Genomic DNA, 9,750 nt, shown 5'->3' with positions numbered 1-9,750 from the left:
GTCTGTCTCAGATAGCTTTGTCATGTTGAGCTTAAATGAATTCAGCTTTGATAAGTCAAAGGACAGTAAAATGTTTGAGGAAAAGAAGACTATGATGGTCTCTGCCCATCATGGAGTGATGAGCAGCTAGTGGCTGGTTGGATGGTCAGCGCTGAAAGCCAACTCATCTTTGAGGCGTCCAGCCAACATGTGAGACCAGACCTGCAACTGTTTGCTACTTACTACACATTCAAGCTAAAATATCAAGATGAAGCAGCAAAGACTTTGAAGCTTATTCAACAGTAAAACTACTCCATGATTATATTTTGAAAACTCTTTACAATGAGTAAAATACAATAGGAAAGTTTTAGGAGCTACAAAGCAAGTTATAGTTAACAGTTGACCAATTTGGTGATGTGTTAACTTAATGTATTTAAAAACAGAATAATCCACATTAAGTAAAGAACTTTTTTATATTACATTGATCTTCTTCCTTCAAGTTGCCAGTTTTCCAAAGGTTTTTCATATTTTCTATTGTGTTGTTTAGGCTCTTCACTGAGGTTAACCCAGATCGAGGCACAAAGACCATCTATGGAAAGGTGGCGTCTAGAAAAGTGTTGGGTAAATTCTATTATCTGCTATTTGTTATATCTTTATTATGCTCTTAGTTTATGTATTCTTACTTAATTAATTTAGTCATATGTTTTAAGAAATGTTTCTGTATTGTTAATCACTCTGCTTTCCTTTCTCTGAAGGCCTCTCTGAAGAAGAGCAGTGACAGCAGCTCTTCACAGAACGGCCTGCTTTGACCTCTTGGATAGCTATAAAACCATCGCTGTGAAGATTCACAACTTGTCCTGCTTGATCCTGGGTCAGGAACTGGATAAGCTAGTGCGAGATAGATTGTGTTGTTAGTTAGCGATAATCGTGGTGCTGTGACTGTGTGATGAAGTGTTTTCCCCCTCCCTTTAGAGTTACAGCGCTCTCTGTGATTAGGGATCCTAAAAACAATAAAAAGAGAGGGGCAGGCAAATGTGCTTCAGCAGTAGGAGATTTGTAACTGAAAGCACATCTCTGTCTGTTCTCCTCGCGAGTATTAAGAATCTAACTTTCTCTTGTCTTTCCTGTGTTATTTTCTGTGTTTAATAGGTGTCAACTCTGACATAATTTGGTCCTTCGAGCCGGATCTCAACATACCGGAAGGATTCCAGCGGCTAAGGCGGATGCCAGTAGAGACCGTGCACGGCAAGCTTCCTAGTGGAAGCTTTTCAGAACCTGTTCAAGGGCTGACACTCTGCCTGCCTGCTAGGATCTGAAGGTTGACGACACTCCAAGGAAAGGCAACAGGGGTGAGTGATTCTTGGTTTGGCGGGTGACTGGAGGTCATTGCGCATATATAAAACCCTGTCAATTCTAGACTCTAACAGGTAACCAATTAATGCCCAAAGTCCGCGTAGGACAGCGAAAGTCCTAGCGCAAAGTTTTTGCGTAACAGGCGGACGGAGCCTGGTGCTGCAAGGCTGGAGGCCTTGTCCTGTTAGGCTGCGGGGCCTGGCTAATACCTGTGCTAAATGGACTGCGGAGTCCGGCGACGACAGGCGCTTAATTTCCGTGGAAGAAAAAAAAAGTGTGAAAGTGAGAGTGATTGGAGGTTTAAATACCACTCGGTATTTTACCTCATATAAAACAGTAGGGTTGTAAACAGCAAACCTCTTGTGGATGCAAAGGCAAGATTCTCCCACTCGAAAGAGTTGAAGCGGGGAATACCACATCACGGTATTTTTAATTGCTGGCCTACTGAAACCAACTCCAGTTCATAGGACTCCCTAGGAGTCAACGAACCTGGACCAAATTTTAATTAAAAAATGGGGAAAGGGATCAGCAAAAATAAACCAACTGACAGTCTAAAAACAAATGACTGGAAATATGTCGAAAACAAGGACCCGCGCAAAATGAAACATTTGGATAAATGGATAACTACCTATAACTTTGACGGCCGACTGAATTCACAGAAACTAACTTTGCTACAGGATAACATAAAGCAAAAAACAAAGTCAAATCCAAAAAAGATGCACGCAGAAGGGTATGATGATATAGAATTTTGGTTAAAAGAAGCTTTAAAAAGAGAAGGGGAAAAATCAATCTAGGACAAAAACAGAGCAAAGTGTAGAAAAGAATCTGATGTTCCATAGAAATGAAGATAATGAAACTGGGCCGGGGAGATATCAGACGGTGCAGCAGTCAGTGGCGGGAGGAGGTGAAGACATAGCAGTAGATAAAGGGGATGAAAGCAAGGGCAACAACACTGAAGGGAAAAAACAGACTGAAAGATTATACCCTGAAGTGCCTTCACCCTCAGAATATGAAGAAAAATTTAGTGAGAGACCCAATACTAGATCAAAAGGAGAAAAGTATGAGTGGTCCAAAAAATGGGGAGAAAGCCTAGTGCAAGGAGCGACGGCTCCTCCAGAGCCTCCTCCCCCCTTCCTCCAACATTCAACAGAAACAGAAAATCAACAACATACAGCTGGCTTATATCCCATGATAGAAGTAGCAAATCCTAATATAGGGGGAGATGGGGCGAATCCCACAATTCTGGTGTACAGAACGTGGACCTTGGAGGATGTTAAGAAGGCATTAGAAGGGTTCACATCTCCTAAAGAGGATGTGAATAGTTTTGTAGAAGAAATGGAAGATCTGCGTAGATCATATAACTTGAACGGACAGGAAGTCCAACAGATATGGATGACAGCTTTAAGCTCCGACTGGCATCACGTTCGGGGAGACTGGAGCCCAGTACAGGGTGATCCTCCTGCAGTCCTTGCACACAATTGTCAAGAATTAACAACTAGAGTGAAGGCTTTAGCAGCAAGGACAGTTCAGAGATACCAACGCAGAGCAAATTACATTGAGATAAGCAGAGTCAAACAGAAGGAAGACGAATCTTTTGAGGACTATAGAATAAGAATGACAAATGTGTTTAAAATACATAGTGGATTAGTGGAAAGTGGGGACGACAACAGCGCATATAAACAACAACTGAAAAACGCATTGCATGCAGGGTCAAAATAAGGAATAAATGCATGGGTAACCAAACATTACATAGCATTGGGAACTGGGACTCTAGATGAATACATAACTCATGCTATTCATGCAGAAAAAGTCACAAAAGAAAAGAAAAAAGCTTCAGGAGCTTTTTTCCAGGAGGAGGAACAAGTGTTTTATCAGGAAAAAAGAGGAAAAGGGGGGTTCAGAGGCAGAGGTCAACATTACAGAGGGAGAGAGAATAAAAGAGGGAGAGGATACGGCCGACAAAACAATTCAGGATGCTGGTGTTGCGGACAAGAAGGGCACATCGTTAGAGATTGTCCACATAGAATCGGATTAAATTCATCAGCATGACTAGAATCGGAAAAACTGGAAGATACAGAAGTCCAATTGAATCTACAGGACCTATTATCTATGGACAGTATTAGACCAGAAGTAACTCTTTTCATAAATGGTAAACCTGTAGTTTTCCTTTGTGACACTGGTGCATGTAGAACAACATGCAGGGAAAAAATCCCAGGGGTAAAGATGAGTGGGGAAACTATCACAGTAAGATCCCCTGGGGGGAAACTTACGCAAGCCAACGAGTCAGAGCTAGTATGGCTCAGAGATCCACAAGGTCAGGCTTGCCAAATGTCCATTTTGATGCTTCCAGAATGTCCAGTAAATCTACTGGGGAGAGACGGTCTCTTACAGCTAGGATTAGCTTTGATTCCAACTACTGAGGGACACATTGCTGTTAAAAGACGGTCGGAGATGAAAAGGGGAGATTTCTTTGTAGTCCAGGGATGTGGAGAACCATATTATTATTATTCGTTGGAAATCCCACATAAACCTCCACACAACAGCGCGCAAGCACTCCTGGACGAGGGGCGTAAAGTAGTCTCCGCCCCACAGGATCAAAAGTCTCCTGAGGACCTACATATCACCCTTTGGGTCAAAAACACTCCTGGGCCTGATAGGAACTATGAGGCCGAAATCGAAAAGGTTACCCCAGCCATGATAAGGGTGACCTACCTGTACACAGACACAGAGCATAATGCGGTGGCAGCTGTTGCTCTCCCAGACAAACTGAAACCATTAAACAAAATGTGGAGATCTCTCCATTTGCCTCTTTTCAAACAAAAAGAGGTGCAGTGGAGTCATTTAGGCAGAATTGTGGAAGAAGGGAACGCAGCTACCGATTGGGTAACAACTTCCACAAATCTAGCAGTCGGCCAATCTACTGGGCTGACCAGGAAAACATTGAGCTGGTTTGTGTCGGTGCAAAAGGGACAACATTTACACCCCAGCAGACACTGACAACTGATGTTATCAGAAGAAGAGGAAGTCCTCCTCAGGGACATTCCTGAGAATTTATGGTCTGAAGGGCCTACAGATGTGGGCCTTGCCTGTGCAGATTAGGCCCAAAACAGAGTTTAGACCAAGAGTGAAACAGTATCCCGTCAAGAAAGATGCACAGGAAGGCATAAAACCGGTAATTAAAGACCTTATTGAAGCAGGAGTCATAGTAGAGTGTGAAAATTCTCCATGTAACACTCCTATTTTTCCAGTAAAGAAACAGCCTCCTTCTACTGGGTGGCGTATGGTCCAAGACTTACAAGCAGTAAACAATGCGGTGGTTCAGAGGGCCCCTTGTGTTCCTGATCCACACACATTGTTGAATTCTCTTAGACCAGATGCAAAGGTATTCACAGTAGTCGACATCAGCAATGCCTTTCTCTCAATACCAATAGAAAAAGAAAGTCAATATTGGTTTGCTTTTACTTTTGAAGGAAAAAGGTACACATACACCAGACTGCCCCAAGGCTATTGTGAAAGCCCTACAATTTTTGCACAAGTTATGAGCGCGAGCATGTCAACATTTCAACCTCCAGGAGGGAGTCAAATTTTATTATATGTTGATGATGTTTTATTGGCATCTCCAGACAGGGAAACCTGTCTGCAAGACACTTTGGCGCTTCTGACACATTTATCTGAAGAAGGTCATAAGGCGAATAAAAATAAATTACAACTATGCAAGACACAAGTAAAATATCTGGGTCATAATTTGGGTGCGGAGGGGCGTACCATCATGGAGGTTAGAAAAACAGCGATTCTTCAAGCGCCAAAACCACAAACAAAAAACAAATGATGTCATTTTTAGGTTTGACAAATTACTGTCGAAGTTGGGTGCCTAATTATGCGGAAATTGTGGCACCTTTAAACAAATTAATGTACAGTGAAGATCTCAAAATGTCCTCTCCATTGAAATGGTCAGATGTAGAGGAAGAGGCATTTTGCAGAATAAAACAGGCCCTTGTGTCAACCTCTGCCCTAGCTTTACCTAATTATCAAAAACCTTTTGTTCAGATGGTGGACTGCAAAGGTCATTTCATGACCTCGGTGCTGGTACAACAACATGGTGATAAAATGAGACCGGTCGCATATTACTCCTCTAAACTAGATAGTGTGGCGTGTGCGTTGCCTCACTGTGTGAGGGCTGTTATTGCTGCTTCCATGGCTGTTGAAGTTGGCGCTTCTATTGTACTATTCCATCCATTAACGCTAAAAGTACCACACGCGGTATCAGCACTACTACTACAGACAAATGACCTTTTTATCACCTGCGAGACCTCTCTCGTGTATGTCCACCCTGTTGTCTCAGCCTCATCTGACCATTGAAAGGTGCACAGTGTTAAATCCTGCGACACTGTTACTTGTCACAGATGATGGCACAAAACACGACTGTCAGGAACTAGCAGAACAAACGGCTAGAAGTAGAAGCGATTTAAAAGATTTACCATTAGACAAAGGCGAAACACTCTTTGTAGATGGTTCCTCAAAGAAAGACGAACTAGGAAAAACTCAAACTGGGTATGCAGTGGTAACTGATAAGACAGTGCTGAAAAGCTCCCTCCGCATTATTCAGCACAAGCCGCAGAACTAATTGCACTTACCACAACTTGTAAACTTATGAAGGATAAAACAGTAACGATTTATACTGACAGTCAGTATGCGTTTGCAACTGTTCATACTTTTGCACAATATTGGAAACATAGATGTATGGTAACATCAACAGGAAAACCAGTGACGCATGCAGAATTGTTAAAAGAATTACTTGAAGCTGTACAACTCCCAAAGCAACTCGCAATCTGTAAATGTGCGGCACACACTGCAGGGACAGACACAGTGTCCCTGGGGAATGCGTTCGCTGATAAGATGGCAAAGCAAGCAGCGGCAGGAAAAGTCACAGTGTTACATTTAGAAGAAAACTCAATCCTATGATCAAAAATTTTACATGAAATGCAACAAGCAAGTCCACAAAATGAAAAAGAATTATGGACAAAGAAAGGAACAACAATAATAGATGATATCTATAAAAGCTCTGACAATAAACCTATTTTACCAAAAAATCTATATAAATGGGCTGCAATATCGAGCCATGGCGTGTCGCATGTCTCGACAGGGGGAATGGTCGGACAAGTACATCAATATTATACTACTTATGGATTTATTTCTTATTCAAAAAATTTTTGTAGAACTTGTTTAATTTGCGCAAAACACAATTCTCAAGGCAACCTAAGACCGCGTAGAGGAAAATTTCCAAACCCACAATACCCATTTCAAGTTATACACATGGACTTTATAGAATTAAATAAAAGTGAAGGGAAATAGTATTGCTTGGTGATAAATAATGCTTTCTCAAAATGGATTGAACTTTTTCCAACTAAAAACCCTGACGCTCTAACAGTAGCAAAAGCACTCTGCAAAGATATCATTCCCAGATACGGAATTCCTGAGAAAATATATAGTGATAATGGCACTCACTTTGTAAACCAAATTATAAAGAAAATCGGAATTATGTTTCACATAGATCTAAAAAATCATTGTGCCTACCATCCTCAGAGTGCTGGGTTAGTGGAAAGAATGAACGCTACAATTAAAAACAGACTAAAAAAATGTATTGAGGAAACCGGTAGGCCCTGGACACAATGTTTAGATTTGGTAAAGTTATACATTAACATTACAAGTACATCAGGGCTCACACCTTTTGAAACATTGTTTGGAAGGCCGTACAGACTGCCGCATTTTAAAAATCAATGGGAAATGGATGAGGAAGCTAATTTAGCTGATTATATCAGAACCATGTTAGAAAAACGGAGACAAAAGGAAACTGAGGATCCTCCTTCTGTGTCCCAGCAGGAAGATCTATTAGTGGAGCCTGGAGATTGGGTGCTGATAAGGAGCATAAAGAAGAAACACTGGTATTCTCCTAAGTGGGACGGGCCATACCAGGTGCTGCTGACTACTCCCACAGCTGTAAAAATAGCAGAAAGGTCAACTTGGGTTCATCTGTCACATTGCAAAAAGGTCATTTCAGCTCAAAAGTAAAAGTTAAAAAAAAAGAAAAAAGAAATTAAGTTCCAGAGACTCACTGACCTACAGGGCAAAGGCCAGAGTACAAAGGGGGCCAAACCAAATAGTTTGACCGTCTCAAAACTGGTGAAGATTGTCCACAACCCTGGAGCATCTTTAGGAGCCGAATGAACTTACCAACTATTGAAATGTCGAACAAAAGTGTTTTATTTTTATTTTTATTTTATGCTCCTATCTGAGACAAACGCATGGCGTTAATGATCACAAATACTCTTGTAGCACTGCTAATGGAATGAGAGTGGGTATCCACGTATGTTTTTCACCAAACTCAATGGTCGTGGTTTCAATCTCCTGGGCAAGCATATTATCATCAGATTACAGAGATTACACTTGGTATATGACAAATGACGTTCTTAACACTAACTGGGACACTCTAGTGGCAGACGAAGAAAATAAATGGACAAAACACTGGGGTACTACTGAGTACGCGCGACACCAGAAACGAATATTTAGTATTTCACATACGGATGATGGGATACAGATAGGCATAAACACAACCACATATTCTCTTATTCCACCTGCAGTTAAGAAGAAAGACTCTGATGTAACATGCTGGGGATTTTACTTGTGGGCTTATACATCAGGATCTGATCCAAAATTTTTAGTAAACCTCTGTGAAGAATCTAAAGAAGGTGGAGGGAGCACCACTTCTCCATGGATAAAAGGAGTAAAAGTTAAGGAAGTTGACACAGTGGATGACTGGTTCAAAGTAAGCACAGGTGTGTCAGGACTAAGTAATAACTGGCTATTACTAGTAGAACAGGCTGCTAAAAACAGCGAAGCAAGATTGTGTAGTGTGCATGGAACCAAGGCCTTTGCTACGTATAACACCAGCAACTATTACTAAACAATGTCTACTGGAAGTGATGAGTAAAACTAATCCTAACAGCACATGTCGGATTTATGATTCAATATTTCCACTTGCAGCAGTTGATGGAACAAAACCTGTCTTTAAAAAAAGTAGCTCCGGGTAATTTCACATGTATCAACATAACAGGGAGCGGAAAAAATTTAGGGAATCCTGCTGGCATAAAGTGCACTGACGTTCTCTGTAAAAAATGACTTTAACCCTGTTTCTCGTGCAGATGTCTGGTGGTGGTGTGGTGATGACAAACTTTTTGATAGGTTACCCCGGAGGGTGACAGGTCTTTGTGCTCTGATTTCTTTGTTGTTACCTGTTTCTGTTTATCCTATTTCTGCATCACAACTAACCAATGTTCTGTCTCAGCAGCAGCATCACCTGCAGAAACGAGAGCTGAAATGGGGAACTGATGTCCCAACATACATCGATGCCATCGGAGTCCCACGTGGTGTGCCTGATGAGTATAAATTAGTTGACCACATTGCAGCAGGTTTTGAATCTACAATTTGTTGGTGGTGTACTATAAACAAAAATGTAGACGGGATCAACTACATTCACTACAATGTGCAGAGACTAGGCAACTGGACACAGACTGGGTTTGAGGCGGTTCATGAGCAGTTGTCCGCTACTTCACTGATGGCTTTCCAAAACCGTATCGCTCTTGACATGGTGCTAGCTGAAACAGGGGGTGTGTGCATTATCTTTGGAGAAAGATGTTGTACCTATCTGCCAAATAATACAGCTACCAATGGGAGCTTGACGAAGGCCATTACGGGGCTCCGGACCCTGAATGGCAAAATGAAGGAAGCCTCTGGAATAAACACTTCCATGTGGGATGCATGGCTGGATGTGTTTGGAAGGTACCGAACCCTTGTGTCCTCTGCTTTAGTGTCAATGGCAGTCTTTGCTGCCATTTTAACCTTGTGTGGGTTGTATTCCTTGTCTGCGTTCTTTGTTTAACCGTCTCATCACCACAGCAATCTCACCCATGGAGGACCGGATGGCACAGATGTATCCTTTGTTGCTCAAAGATGCTGAATCTGACACAGAATCCTCAGAGGAGGTGTTCCCTGACTCGTATTTAGACTTAGCTTCTTGGTCTGAGTACAACCCTTGAGTGTAAAAATATTTGCGTTCCTAAAAATGAACTCCCAGCTGAAAATCGTTTGAAGTGGCTGCTTAGGAGGGATGTGAGATTTGGAACAAATATTTGATAAACAGGGGGGAATGTTGGGTAAATTGTATTATTATCTACTATTTGTTATATCTTTATTATGCTCTTAGGTTATGTATTCTTACTTAATTAATTTAGTCATATGTTTTAAGAAATGTTTCTGTATTGTTAATCACTCTGCTTTCCTTTCTCTGAAGGCCTCTCTGAAGAAGAGCAGTGACAGCAGCTCTTCACAGAACGGCCTGCTTTGACCTCTTGGATAGCTATA

General features: G+C 41.6%; 1 long non-coding RNA gene across 1 annotated transcript; it reads left to right on the top strand.

The window, feature by feature from the left end:
• Positions 1-1,071: 1,071 nt before the first annotated feature.
• Positions 1,072-7,403, top strand: LOC107835058 (uncharacterized). Its single transcript, XR_001660887.1, has 3 exons — positions 1,072-1,328; positions 7,213-7,346; positions 7,381-7,403. It is a non-coding gene; the product is annotated as an uncharacterized LOC107835058 (long non-coding RNA).
• Positions 7,404-9,750: the final 2,347 nt, after the last annotated feature.

Source organism: Poecilia formosa, unplaced genomic scaffold (assembly GCF_000485575.1).
Source record: "Poecilia formosa unplaced genomic scaffold, Poecilia_formosa-5.1.2 Scaffold961, whole genome shotgun sequence".
NCBI lineage: Eukaryota > Metazoa > Chordata > Actinopteri > Cyprinodontiformes > Poeciliidae > Poecilia > Poecilia formosa.
This window is presented reverse-complemented; position numbering and strand designations above follow the sequence as displayed.